The sequence below is a fragment of the Gorilla gorilla genome, chromosome 15 (genome assembly GCF_029281585.2).
Source record: "Gorilla gorilla gorilla isolate KB3781 chromosome 15, NHGRI_mGorGor1-v2.1_pri, whole genome shotgun sequence".
Classification (NCBI taxonomy): Eukaryota; Metazoa; Chordata; class Mammalia; order Primates; family Hominidae; genus Gorilla; species Gorilla gorilla.
This window is the reverse complement of record NC_073239.2, coordinates 38595841-38611776: the sequence shown is the minus strand read 5'-3', so window position 1 is coordinate 38611776 and position 15936 is coordinate 38595841.

The following is a 15936-nucleotide window of genomic DNA, read 5'->3' as shown; positions in this document are numbered from 1 at the left end:
TTCCCATTTCCAAAGAAATCTTCACAGTTATCCAAATATCCACTTGCAGATTCTACAAAAAGAGTGTTTCCAAACTGCTGTATCAGAAGAAATGTTCAACCCTGTTAGTTGAGGACACACATCCCAAATAGGTTTCTGAGAATTCTTCAGTCTCGTTTTTATGGGAAGGTATTTCCGTTTTCACCATAGGCGTGAATGCGCTCAAAATGTCCACATCCAGATGCTACCGAAAAACTGTATCAAACCTGGTTTATGAAAAGGAATGTTCAGCTCTGTGACTTGAATGCAGATATCACAAAGTAGTTTCTGACAGTGCTTCTGTCCAGAATTTTTGATGAAGATATTCCCGTTTCCAACGAAATCGTCAGAGTTATCCAAATATCCTCTTACAGATTCTAAAAAAAGAGTGTTTCCAAACTGCTCTATCAAAAGAAAGGTTGAACTCTGTTAGTTAAGGACACACATCAGAAAGAAGTTTCTGAGAATGCTTCTGTCTAGATTTCATATGAAGATATTCCCGTTTCCAATGAAATCTTCCCAGTTATCAAAATATCCTCCTTCAGATTCTACAAGAAGTGTGTTTCCAAACTGCTGTATCAAAGGAAAGGTTGAACTCTGTTAGTTGAGGACACACATCACAAAGAAGTTTCTGAGAATGATTCTGTCTAGATTTTATATGAAGATATTCCCGTTTCCAATGAAATCTTTAGAGGTATTCAAATATCCATTTACAGATTCTACAAAAAGCGTGTTCTCAAACTACTGTATCAAAAGAAAGGTTTTACGCTGTTAGTTGAGGACACACATCACGAAGAAGTTTCTGATAATGCTTCTCTCTAGATTTTATATGAAGATATTCCCGTTTCCAGTGAAATCTTCACAGTTATCCAAATATCCAGTTGCAGATTCTACAAAAAAGTGTGTTTCCAAACTACTGTATCAATAGAAACATTCAACTCTGTTAGTTGAAGACACACATCACAATTAAGTTTCTGAGAATCCTTTTGTCTCCTTTTTATGGGAAGATGTTTCCATTTTCACAATAGCCCCGAAATGGCTCGGAATGTCCACTTCCAGATACTGAAGAAAGATTGTTTCAAACCTGGTCTATGAAAGGGAATGTTCAGCTCTGTTTCTTGAATGCACATATCACAAAGCAGTTCCTGACAGTGCTACTGTCTAGATTTTCGATGAACATATTCCCGTTTCCAGTGAAATCGATTGAGCTATCCAAATGTCCACTTACAGATTCTACAAAAAGAGTGTTTCCAAGCTGTTCTATCAAAAGAAAGGTTGAACTCTGTTAGTTGAGGACACACATCACAAAGAGGGTTCTGAGAATGCTTCTGTCTAGTTTTTTTTATGTAGATATTCCCATTTCCAACGAAATCTTCACAGTTATCCAAATATCCACTTGCAGATTCTACAAAAACAGTGTTTCCAATCTGCTCTATCAAAAGAAAGGTTGAAATCCGTTAGTTGAGGACACACATCAGAAAGAAGTTTCTGAGAATGCTTCTATCTAGATTTTATATGAAGATATTCCCATTTCCAAAGAAATCTTCACAGTTATCCAAATATCCACTTGCAGATTCTACAAAAAGAGTGTTTCCAAACTGCTCTATCAGAAGAAATGTTCAACCCTGTTAGTTGAGGACACACATCCCAAATAGGTTTCTGAGAATCCTTCAGTCTCGTTTTTATGGGAAGGTATTTCCGTTTTCACCATAGGCGTGAATGCGCTCAAAGTGTCCACATCCAGATGCTACCGAAAAACTGTATCAAACCTGGTTTATGAAAAGGAATGTTCAGCTCTGTGACTTGAATGCAGATATCACAAAGTAGTTTCTGACAGTGCTTCTGTCTAGAATTTTTGATGAAGATATTCCCGTTTCCAACGAAATCGTCAGAGTTATCCAAATATCCTCTTACAGATTCTAAAAAAAGAGTGTTTCCAAACTGCTCTATCAAAAGAAAGGTTGAACTCTGTTAGTTAAGGACACACATCAGAAAGAAGTTTCTGAGAATGCTTCTGTCTAGATTTCATATGAAGATATTCCCGTTTCCAATGAAATCTTCCCAGTTATCAAAATATCCTCCTTCAGATTCTACAAGAAGAGTGTTTCCAAACTGCTGTATCAAAGGAAAGGTTGAACTCTGTTAGTTGAGGACACACATCACAAAGAAGTTTCTGAGAATGATTCTGTCTAGATTTTATATGAAGATATTCCCGTTTCCAATGAAATCTTTAGAGGTATTCAAATATCCATTTACAGATTCTACAAAAAGCGTGTTCTCAAACTACTGTATCAAAAGAAAGGTTTTACGCTGTTAGTTGAGGACACACATCACTAAGAAGTTTCTGATAATGCTTCTCTCTAGATTTTATATGAAGATATTCCCGTTTCCAGTGAAATCTTCACAGTTATCCAAATATCCAGTTGCAGATTCTACAAAAAAGTGTGTTTCCAAACTACTGTATCAATAGAAACATTCAACTCTGTTAGTTGAAGACACACATCACAATTAAGTTTCTGAGAATCCTTTTGTCTCCTTTTTATGGGAAGATGTTTCCATTTTCACAATAGCCCCGAAATGGCTCGGAATGTCCACTTCCAGATACTGAAGAAAGATTGTTTCAAACCTGGTCTATGAAAGGGAATGTTCAGCTCTGTTTCTTGAATGCACATATCACAAAGCAGTTCCTGACAGTGCTTCTGTCTAGATTTTCGATGAACATATTCCCGTTTCCAGTGAAATCGATTGAGCTATCCAAATGTCCACTTTCAGATTCTACAAAAAGAGTGTTTCCAAGCTGTTCTATCAAAAGAAAGGTTGAACTCTGTTAGTTGAGGACACACATCACAAAGAGGGTTCTGGGAATGCTTCTGTCTAGTTTTTTTATGTAGATATTCCCATTTCCAACGAAATCTTCACAGTTATCCAAATATCCACTTGCAGATTCTACAAAAACAGTGTTTCCAATCTGCTCTATCAAAAGAAAGGTTGAAATCCGTTAGTTGAGGACACACATCAGAAAGAAGTTTCTGAGAATGCTTCTATCTAGATTTTATATGAAGATATTCCCATTTCCAAAGAAATCTTCACAGTTATCCAAATATCCACTTGCAGATTCTACAAAAAGAGTGTTTCCAAACTGCTGTATCAGAAGAAATGTTCAACCCTGTTAGTTGAGGACACACATCCCAAATAGGTTTCTGAGAATTCTTCAGTCTCGTTTTTATGGGAAGGTATTTCCGTTTTCACCATAGGCGTGAATGCGCTCAAAATGTCCACATCCAGATGCTACCGAAAAACTGTATCAAACCTGGTTTATGAAAAGGAATGTTCAGCTCTGTGACTTGAATGCAGATATCACAAAGTAGTTTCTGACAGTGCTTCTGTCCAGAATTTTTGATGAAGATATTCCCGTTTCCAACGAAATCGTCAGAGTTATCCAAATATCCTCTTACAGATTCTAAAAAAAGAGTGTTTCCAAACTGCTCTATCAAAAGAAAGGTTGAACTCTGTTAGTTAAGGACACACATCAGAAAGAAGTTTCTGAGAATGCTTCTGTCTAGATTTCATATGAAGATATTCCCGTTTCCAATGAAATCTTCCCAGTTATCAAAATATCCTCCTTCAGATTCTACAAGAAGTGTGTTTCCAAACTGCTGTATCAAAGGAAAGGTTGAACTCTGTTAGTTGAGGACACACATCACAAAGAAGTTTCTGAGAATGATTCTGTCTAGATTTTATATGAAGATATTCCCGTTTCCAATGAAATCTTTAGAGGTATTCAAATATCCATTTACAGATTCTACAAAAAGCGTGTTCTCAAACTACTGTATCAAAAGAAAGGTTTTACGCTGTTAGTTGAGGACACACATCACGAAGAAGTTTCTGATAATGCTTCTCTCTAGATTTTATATGAAGATATTCCCGTTTCCAGTGAAATCTTCACAGTTATCCAAATATCCAGTTGCAGATTCTACAAAAAAGTGTGTTTCCAAACTACTGTATCAATAGAAACATTCAACTCTGTTAGTTGAAGACACACATCACAATTAAGTTTCTGAGAATCCTTTTGTCTCCTTTTTATGGGAAGATGTTTCCATTTTCACAGTAGCCCTGAAATCGCTCGGAATGTCCACTTCCAGATACTGAAGAAAGATTGTTTCAAACCTGGTCTATGAAAGGGAATGTTCAGCTCTGTTTCTTGAATGCACATATCACAAAGCAGTTCCTGACAGTGCTACTGTCTAGATTTTCGATGAACATATTCCCGTTTCCAGTGAAATCGATTGAGCTATCCAAATGTCCACTTACAGATTCTACAAAAAGAGTGTTTCCAAGCTGTTCTATCAAAAGAAAGGTTGAACTCTGTTAGTTGAGGACACACATCACAAAGAGGGTTCTGAGAATGCTTCTGTCTAGTTTTTTTTATGTAGATATTCCCATTTCCAACGAAATCTTCACAGTTATCCAAATATCCACTTGCAGATTCTACAAAAACAGTGTTTCCAATCTGCTCTATCAAAAGAAAGGTTGAAATCCGTTAGTTGAGGACACACATCAGAAAGAAGTTTCTGAGAATGCTTCTATCTAGATTTTATATGAAGATATTCCCATTTCCAAAGAAATCTTCACAGTTATCCAAATATCCACTTGCAGATTCTACAAAAAGAGTGTTTCCAAACTGCTGTATCAGAAGAAATGTTCAACCCTGTTAGTTGAGGACACACATCCCAAATAGGTTTCTGAGAATCCTTCAGTCTCGTTTTTATGGGAAGGTATTTCCGTTTTCACCATAGGCGTGAATGCGCTCAAAATGTCCACATCCAGATGCTACCGAAAAACTGTATCAAACCTGGTTTATGAAAAGGAATGTTCAGCTCTGTGACTTGAATGCAGATATCACAAAGTAGTTTCTGACAGTGCTTCTGTCCAGAATTTTTGATGAAGATATTCCCGTTTCCAACGAAATCGTCAGAGTTATCCAAATATCCTCTTACAGATTCTAAAAAAAGAGTGTTTCCAAACTGCTCGATCAAAAGAAAGGTTGAACCCTGTTAGTTAAGGACACACATCAGAAAGAAGTTTCTGAGAATGCTTCTGTCTAGATTTCATATGAAGATATTCCCGTTTCCAATGAAATCTTCCCAGTTATCAAAATATCCTCCTTCAGATTCTACAAGAAGAGTGTTTCCAAACTGCTGTATCAAAGGAAAGGTTGAACTCTGTTAGTTGAGGACACACATCACAAAGAAGTTTCTGAGAATGATTCTGTCTAGATTTTATATGAAGATATTCCCGTTTCCAATGAAATCTTTAGAGATATTCAAATATCCATTTACAGATTCTACAAAAAGCGTGTTCTCAAACTACTGTATCAAAAGAAAGGTTTTACGCTGTTAGTTGAGGACACACATCACGAAGAAGTTTCTGATAATGCTTCTCTCTAGATTTTATATGAAGATATTCCCGTTTCCAGTGAAATCTTCACAGTTATCCAAATATCCAGTTGCAGATTCTACAAAAAAGTGTGTTTCCAAACTACTGTATCAATAGAAACATTCAACTCTGTTAGTTGAAGACACACATCACAATTAAGTTTCTGAGAATCCTTTTGTCTCCTTTTTGTGGGAAGATGTTTCCATTTTCACAATAGCCCCGAAATGGCTCGGAATGTCCACTTCCAGATACTGAAGAAAGATTGTTTCAAACCTGGTCTATGAAAGGGAATGTTCAGCTCTGTTTCTTGAATGCACATATCACAAAGCGGTTCCTGACAGTGCTTCTGTCTAGATTTTCGATGAACATATTCCCGTTTCCAGTGAAATCGATTGAGCTATCCAAATGTCCACTTACAGATTCTACAAAAAGAGTGTTTCCAAGCTGTTCTATCAAAAGAAAGGTTGAACTCTGTTAGTTGAGGACACACATCACAAAGAGGGTTCTGAGAATGCTTCTGTCTAGTTTTTTTATGTAGATATTCCCATTTCCAACGAAATCTTCACAGTTATCCAAATATCCACTTGCAGATTCTACAAAAACAGTGTTTCCAATCTGCTCTATCAAAAGAAAGGTTGAAATCCGTTAGTTGAGGACACACATCAGAAAGAAGTTTCTGAGAATGCTTCTATCTAGATTTTATATGAAGATTTTCCCATTTCCAAAGAAATCTTCACAGTTATCCAAATATCCACTTGCAGATTCTACAAAAAGAGTGTTTCCAAACTGCTGTATCAGAAGAAATGTTCAACCCTTTTAGTTGAGGACACACATCCCAAATAGGTTTCTGAGAATCCTTCAGTCTCGTTTTTATGGGAAGGTATTTCCGTTTTCACCATAGGCGTGAATGCGCTCAAAATGTCCACATCCAGATGCTACCGAAAAACTGTATCAAACCTGGTTTATGAAAAGGAATGTTCAGCTCTGTGACTTGAATGCAGATATCACAAAGTAGTTTCTGACAGTGCTTCTGTCCAGAATTTTTGATGAAGATATTCCCGTTTCCAATGAAATCGTCAGAGTTATCCAAATATCCTCTTACAGATTCTAAAAAAAGAGTGTTTCCAAACTGCTCTATCAAAAGAAAGGTTGAACTCTGTTAGTTAAGGACACACATCAGAAAGAAGTTTCTGAGAATGCTTCTGTCTAGATTTCATATGAAGATATTCCCGTTTCCAATGAAATCTTCCCAGTTATCAAAATATCCTCCTTCAGATTCTACAAGAAGTGTGTTTCCAAACTGCTGTATCAAAGGAAAGGTTGAACTCTGTTAGTTGAGGACACACATCACAAAGAAGTTTCTGAGAATGATTCTGTCTAGATTTTATATGAAGATATTCCCGTTTCCAATGAAATCTTTAGAGGTATTCAATTATCCATTTACAGATTCTACAAAAAGCGTGTTCTCAAACTACTGTATCAAAAGAAAGGTTTTACGCTGTTAGTTGAGGACACACATCATGAAGAAGTTTCTGATAATGCTTCTCTCTAGATTTTATATGAAGATATTCCCGTTTCCAGTGAAATCTTCACAGTTATCCAAATATCCAGTTGCAGATTCTACAAAAAAGTGTGTTTCCAAACTACTGTATCAATAGAAACATTCAACTCTGTTAGTTGAAGACACACATCACAATTAAGTTTCTGAGAATCCTTTTGTCTCCTTTTTATGGGAAGATGTTTCCATTTTCACAATAGCCCCGAAATGGCTCGGAATGTCCACTTCCAGATACTGAAGAAAGATTGTTTCAAACCTGGTCTATGAAAGGGAATGTTCAGCTCTGTTTCTTGAATGCACATATCACAAAGCAGTTCCTGACAGTGCTACTGTCTAGATTTTCGATGAACATATTCCCGTTTCCAGTGAAATCGATTGAGCTATCCAAATGTCCACTTACAGATTCTACAAAAAGAGTGTTTCCAAGCTGTTCTATCAAAAGAAAGGTTGAACTCTGTTAGTTGAGGACACACATCACAAAGAGGGTTCTGAGAATGCTTCTGTCTAGTTTTTTTTATGTAGATATTCCCATTTCCAACGAAATCTTCACAGTTATCCAAATATCCACTTGCAGATTCTACAAAAACAGTGTTTCCAATCTGCTCTATCAAAAGAAAGGTTGAAATCCGTTAGTTGAGGACACACATCAGAAAGAAGTTTCTGAGAATGCTTCTATCTAGATTTTATATGAAGATATTCCCATTTCCAAAGAAATCTTCACAGTTATCCAAATATCCACTTGCAGATTCTACAAAAAGAGTGTTTCCAAACTGCTGTATCAGAAGAAATGTTCAACCCTGTTAGTTGAGGACACACATCCCAAATATGTTTCTGAGAATCCTTCAGTCTCGTTTTTATGGGAAGGTATTTCCGTTTTCACCATAGGCGTGAATGCGCTCAAAATGTCCACGTCCAGATGCTACCGAAAAACTGTATCAAACCTGGTTTATGAAAAGGAATGTTCAGCTCTGTGACTTGAATGCAGATATCACAAAGTAGTTTCTGACAGTGCTTCTGTCTAGAATTTTTGATGAAGATATTCCCGTTTCCAACGAAATCGTCAGAGTTATCCAAATATCCTCTTACAGATTCTAAAAAAAGAGTGTTTCCAAACTGCTCGATCAAAAGAAAGGTTGAACTCTGTTAGTTAAGGACACACATCAGAAAGAAGTTTCTGAGAATGCTTCTGTCTAGATTTCATATGAAGATATTCCCGTTTCCAATGAAATCTTCCCAGTTATCAAAATATCCTCCTTCAGATTCTACAAGAAGAGTGTTTCCAAACTGCTGTATCAAAGGAAAGGTTGAACTCTGTTAGTTGAGGACACACATCACAAAGAAGTTTCTGAGAATGATTCTGTCTAGATTTTATATGAAGATATTCCCGTTTCCAATGAAATCTTTAGAGGTATTCAAATATCCATTTACAGATTCTACAAAAAGCGTGTTCTCAAACTACTGTATCAAAAGAAAGGTTTTACGCTGTTAGTTGAGGACACACATCACGAAGAAGTTTCTGATAATGTTTCTCTCTAGATTTTATATGAAGATATTCCCATTTCCAGTGAAATCTTCACAGTTATCCAAATATCCAGTTGCAGATTCTACAAAAAATGTGTTTCCAAACTACTGTATCAATAGAAACATTCAACTCTGTTAGTTGAAGACACACATCACAATTAAGTTTCTGAGAATCCTTTTGTCTCCTTTTTGTGGGAAGATGTTTCCATTTTCACAATAGCCCCGAAATGGCTCGGAATGTCCACTTCCAGATACTGAAGAAAGATTGTTTCAAACCTGGTCTATGAAAGGGAATGTTCAGCTCTGTTTCTTGAATGCACATATCACAAAGCAGTTCCTGACAGTGCTTCTGTCTAGATTTTCGATGAACATATTCCCGTTTCCAGTGAAATCGATTGAGCTATCCAAATGTCCACTTACAGATTCTACAAAAAGAGTGTTTCCAAGCTGTTCTATCAAAAGAAAGGTTGAACTCTGTTAGTTGAGGACACACATCACAAAGAGGGTTCTGAGAATGCTTCTGTCTAGTTTTTTTATGTAGATATTCCCATTTCCAACGAAATCTTCACAGTTATCCAAATATCCACTTGCAGATTCTACAAAAACAGTGTTTCCAATCTGCTCTATCAAAAGAAAGGTTGAAATCCGTTAGTTGAGGACACACATCAGAAAGAAGTTTCTGAGAATGCTTCTATCTAGATTTTATATGAAGATATTCCCATTTCCAAAGAAATCTTCACAGTTATCCAAATATCCACTTGCAGATTCTACAAAAAGAGTGTTTCCAAACTGCTGTATCAGAAGAAATGTTCAACCCTGTTAGTTGAGGACACACATCCCAAATATGTTTCTGAGAATCCTTCAGTCTCGTTTTTATGGGAAGGTATTTCCGTTTTCACCATAGGCGTGAATGCGCTCAAAATGTCCACGTCCAGATGCTACCGAAAAACTGTATCAAACCTGGTTTATGAAAAGGAATGTTCAGCTCTGTGACTTGAATGCAGATATCACAAAGTAGTTTCTGACAGTGCTTCTGTCTAGAATTTTTGATGAAGATATTCCCGTTTCCAAAGAAATCGTCAGAGTTATCCAAATATCCTCTTACAGATTCTAAAAAAAGAGTGTTTCCAAACTGCTCTATCAAAAGAAAGGTTGAACTCTGTTAGTTAAGGACACACATCAGAAAGAAGTTTCTGATAATGCTTCTGTCTAGATTTCATATGAAGATATTCCCGTTTCCAATGAAATCTTCCCAGTTATCAAAATATCCTCCTTCAGATTCTACAAGAAGAGTGTTTCCAAACTGCTGTATCAAAGGAAAGGTTGAACTCTGTTAGTTGAGGACACACATCACAAAGAAGTTTCTGAGAATGATTCTGTCTAGATTTTATATGAAGATATTCCCGTTTCCAATGAAATCTTTAGAGGTATTCAAATATCCATTTACAGATTCTACAAAAAGCGTGTTCTCAAACTACTGTATCAAAAGAAAGGTTTTACGCTGTTAGTTGAGGACACACATCACGAAGAAGTTTCTGATAATGCTTCTCTCTAGATTTTATATGAAGATATTCCCGTTTCCAGTGAAATCTTCACAGTTATCCAAATATCCAGTTGCAGATTCTACAAAAAAGTGTGTTTCCAAACTACTGTATCAATAGAAACATTCAACTCTGTTAGTTGAAGACACACATCACAATTAAGTTTCTGAGAATCCTTTTGTCTCCTTTTTGTGGGAAGATGTTTCCATTTTCACAATAGCCCCGAAATGGCTCGGAATGTCCACTTCCAGATACTGAAGAAAGATTGTTTCAAACCTGGTCTATGAAAGGGAATGTTCAGCTCTGTTTCTTGAATGCACATATCACAAAGCAGTTCCTGACAGTGCTTCTGTCTAGATTTTCGATGAACATATTCCCGTTTCCAGTGAAATCGATTGAGCTATCCAAATGTCCACTTACAGATTCTACAAAAAGAGTGTTTCCAAGCTGTTCTATCAAAAGAAAGGTTGAACTCTGTTAGTTGAGGACACACATCACAAAGAGGGTTCTGAGAATGCTTCTGTCTAGTTTTTTTATGTAGACATTCCCATTTCCAATGAAATCTTCACAGTTATCCAAATATCCACTTGCAGATTCTACAAAAACAGTGTTTCCAATCTGCTCTATCAAAAGAAAGGTTGAAATCCGTTAGTTGAGGACACACATCAGAAAGAAGTTTCTGAGAATGCTTCTATCTAGATTTTATATGAAGATATTCCCATTTCCAAAGAAATCTTCACAGTTATCCAAATATCCACTTGCAGATTCTACAAAAAGAGTGTTTCCAAACTGCTGTATCAGAAGAAATGTTCAACCCTGTTAGTTGAGGACACACATCCCAAATATGTTTCTGAGAATCCTTCAGTCTCGTTTTTATGGGAAGGTATTTCCGTTTTCACCATAGGCGTGAATGCGCTCAAAATGTCCACGTCCAGATGCTACCGAAAAACTGTATCAAACCTGGTTTATGAAAAGGAATGTTCAGCTCTGTGACTTGAATGCAGATATCACAAAGTAGTTTCTGACAGTGCTTCTGTCCAGAATTTTTGATGAAGATATTCCCGTTTCCAACGAAATCGTCAGAGTTATCCAAATATCCTCTTACAGATTCTAAAAAAAAGAGTGTTTCCAAACTGCTCTATCAAAAGAAAGGTTGAACTCTGTTAGTTAAGGACACACATCAGAAAGAAGTTTCTGAGAATGCTTCTGTCTAGATTTCATATGAAGATATTCCCGTTTCCAATGAAATCTTCCCAGTTATCAAAATATCCTCCTTCAGATTCTACAAGAAGAGTGTTTCCAAACTGCTGTATCAAAGGAAAGGTTGAACTCTGTTAGTTGAGGACACACATCACAAAGAAGTTTCTGAGAATGATTCTGTCTAGATTTTATATGAAGATATTCCCGTTTCCAATGAAATCTTTAGAGGTATTCAAATATCCATTTACAGATTCTACAAAAAGCGTGTTCTCAAACTACTGTATCAAAAGAAAGGTTTTACGATGTTAGTTGAGGACACACATCACGAAGAAGTTTCTGATAATGCTTCTCTCTAGATTTTATATGAAGATATTCCCGTTTCCAGTGAAATCTTCACAGTTATCCAAATATCCAGTTGCAGATTCTACAAAAAAGTGTGTTTCCAAACTACTGTATCAATAGAAACATTCAACTCTGTTAGTTGAAGACACACATCACAATTAAGTTTCTGAGAATCCTTTTGTCTCCTTTTTATGGGAAGATGTTTCCATTTTCACAATAGCCCCGAAATGGCTCGGAATGTCCACTTCCAGATACTGAAGAAAGATTGTTTCAAACCTGGTCTATGAAAGGGAATGTTCAGCTCTGTTTCTTGAATGCACATATCACAAAGCAGTTCCTGACAGTGCTACTGTCTAGATTTTCGATGAACATATTCCCGTTTCCAGTGAAATCGATTGAGCTATCCAAATGTCCACTTACAGATTCTACAAAAAGAGTGTTTCCAAGCTGTTCTATCAAAAGAAAGGTTGAACTCTGTTAGTTGAGGACACACATCACAAAGAGGGTTCTGAGAATGCTTCTGTCTAGTTTTTTTTATGTAGATATTCCCATTTCCAACGAAATCTTCACAGTTATCCAAATATCCACTTGCAGATTCTACAAAAACAGTGTTTCCAATCTGCTCTATCAAAAGAAAGGTTGAAATCCGTTAGTTGAGGACACACATCAGAAAGAAGTTTCTGAGAATGCTTCTATCTAGATTTTATATGAAGATATTCCCATTTCCAAAGAAATCTTCACAGTTATCCAAATATCCACTTGCAGATTCTACAAAAAGAGTGTTTCCAAACTGCTGTATCAGAAGAAATGTTCAACTCTGTTAGTTGAGGACACACATCCCAAATATGTTTCTGAGAATCCTTCAGTCTCGTTTTTATGGGAAGGTATTTCCGTTTTCACCATAGGCGTGAATGCGCTCAAAATGTCCACGTCCAGATGCTACCGAAAAACTGTATCAAACCTGGTTTATGAAAAGGAATGTTCAGCTCTGTGACTTGAATGCAGATATCACAAAGTAGTTTCTGACAGTGCTTCTGTCCAGAATTTTTGATGAAGATATTCCCGTTTCCAACGAAATCGTCAGAGTTATCCAAATATCCTCTTACAGATTCTAAAAAAAGAGTGTTTCCAAACTGCTCTATCAAAAGAAAGGTTGAACTCTGTTAGTTAAGGACACACATCAGAAAGAAGTTTCTGAGAATGCTTCTGTCTAGATTTCATATGAAGATATTCCCGTTTCCAATGAAATCTTCCCAGTTATCAAAATATCCTCCTTCAGATTCTACAAGAAGAGTGTTTCCAAACTGCTGTATCAAAGGAAAGGTTGAACTCTGTTAGTTGAGGACACACATCACAAAGAAGTTTCTGAGAATGATTCTGTCTAGATTTTATATGAAGATATTCCCGTTTCCAATGAAATCTTTAGAGGTATTCAAATATCCATTTACAGATTCTACAAAAAGCGTGTTCTCAAACTACTGTATCAAAAGAAAGGTTTTACGCTGTTAGTTGAGGACACACATCACGAAGAAGTTTCTGATAATGCTTCTCTCTAGATTTTATATGAAGATATTCCCGTTTCCAGTGAAATCTTCACAGTTATCCAAATATCCAGTTGCAGATTCTACAAAAAAGTGTGTTTCCAAACTACTGTATCAATAGAAACATTCAACTCTGTTAGTTGAAGACACACATCACAATTAAGTTTCTGAGAATCCTTTTGTCTCCTTTTTGTGGGAAGATGTTTCCATTTTCACAATAGCCCCGAAATGGCTCGGAATGTCCACTTCCAGATACTGAAGAAAGATTGTTTCAAACCTGGTCTATGAAAGGGAATGTTCAGCTCTGTTTCTTGAATGCACATATCACAAAGCAGTTCCTGACAGTGCTTCTGTCTAGATTTTCGATGAACATATTCCCGTTTCCAGTGAAATCGATTGAGCTATCCAAATGTCCACTTACAGATTCTACAAAAAGAGTGTTTCCAAGCTGTTCTATCAAAAGAAAGGTTGAACTCTGTTAGTTGAGGACACACATCACAAAGAGGGTTCTGAGAATGCTTCTGTCTAGTTTTTTTTATGTAGATATTCCCATTTCCAACGAAATCTTCACAGTTATCCAAATATCCACTTGCAGATTCTACAAAAAGAGTGTTTCCAAACTGCTGTATCAGAAGAAATGTTCAACTCTGTTAGTTGAGGACACACATCCCAAATATGTTTCTGAGAATCCTTCAGTCTCGTTTTTATGGGAAGGTATTTCCGTTTTCACCATAGGCGTGAATGCGCTCAAAATGTCCACGTCCAGATGCTACCGAAAAACTGTATCAAACCTGGTTTATGAAAAGGAATGTTCAGCTCTGTGACTTGAATGCAGATATCACAAAGTAGTTTCTGACAGTGCTTCTGTCCAGAATTTTTGATGAAGATATTCCCGTTTCCAACGAAATCGTCAGAGTTATCCAAATATCCTCTTACAGATTCTAAAAAAAGAGTGTTTCCAAACTGCTCTATCAAAAGAAAGGTTGAACTCTGTTAGTTAAGGACACACATCAGAAAGAAGTTTCTGAGAATGCTTCTGTCTAGATTTCATATGAAGATATTCCCGTTTCCAATGAAATCTTCCCAGTTATCAAAATATCCTCCTTCAGATTCTACAAGAAGAGTGTTTCCAAACTGCTGTATCAAAGGAAAGGTTGAACTCTGTTAGTTGAGGACACACATCACAAAGAAGTTTCTGAGAATGATTCTGTCTAGATTTTATATGAAGATATTCCCGTTTCCAATGAAATCTTTAGAGGTATTCAAATATCCATTTACAGATTCTACAAAAAGCGTGTTCTCAAACTACTGTATCAAAAGAAAGGTTTTACGCTGTTAGTTGAGGACACACATCACGAAGAAGTTTCTGATAATGCTTCTCTCTAGATTTTATATGAAGATATTCCCGTTTCCAGTGAAATCTTCACAGTTATCCAAATATCCAGTTGCAGATTCTACAAAAAAGTGTGTTTCCAAACTACTGTATCAATAGAAACATTCAACTCTGTTAGTTGAAGACACACATCACAATTAAGTTTCTGAGAATCCTTTTGTCTCCTTTTTGTGGGAAGATGTTTCCATTTTCACAATAGCCCCGAAATGGCTCGGAATGTCCACTTCCAGATACTGAAGAAAGATTGTTTCAAACCTGGTCTATGAAAGGGAATGTTCAGCTCTGTTTCTTGAATGCACATATCACAAAGCAGTTCCTGACAGTGCTTCTGTCTAGATTTTCGATGAACATATTCCCGTTTCCAGTGAAATCGATTGAGCTATCCAAATGTCCACTTACAGATTCTACAAAAAGAGTGTTTCCAAGCTGTTCTATCAAAAGAAAGGTTGAACTCTGTTAGTTGAGGACACACATCACAAAGAGGGTTCTGAGAATGCTTCTGTCTAGTTTTTTTATGTAGATATTCCCATTTCCAACGAAATCTTCACAGTTATCCAAATATCCACTTGCAGATTCTACAAAAACAGTGTTTCCAATCTGCTCTATCAAAAGAAAGGTTGAAATCCGTTAGTTGAGGACACACATCAGAAAGAAGTTTCTGAGAATGCTTCTATCTAGATTTTATATGAAGATATTCCCATTTCCAAAGAAATCTTCACAGTTATCCAAATATCCACTTGCAGATTCTACAAAAAGAGTGTTTCCAAACTGCTGTATCAGAAGAAATGTTCAACCCTGTTAGTTGAGGACACACATCCCAAATATGTTTCTGAGAATCCTTCAGTCTCGTTTTTATGGGAAGGTATTTCCGTTTTCACCATAGGCGTGAATGCGCTCAAAATGTCCACGTCCAGATGCTACCGAAAAACTGTATCAAACCTGGTTTATGAAAAGGAATGTTCAGCTCTGTGACTTGAATGCAGATATCACAAAGTAGTTTCTGACAGTGCTTCTGTCTAGAATTTTTGATGAAGATATTCCCGTTTCCAAAGAAATCGTCAGAGTTATCCAAATATCCTCTTACAGATTCTAAAAAAAGAGTGTTTCCAAACTGCTCTATCAAAAGAAAGGTTGAACTCTGTTAGTTAAGGACACACATCAGAAAGAAGTTTCTGAGAATGCTTCTGTCTAGATTTCATATGAAGATATTCCCGTTTCCAATGAAATCTTCCCAGTTATCAAAATATCCTCCTTCAGATTCTACAAGAAGAGTGTTTCCAAACTGCTGTATCAAAGGAAAGGTTGAACTCTGTTAGTTGAGGACACACATCACAAAGAAGTTTCTGAGAATGATTCTGTCTAGATTTTATATGAAGATATTCCCGT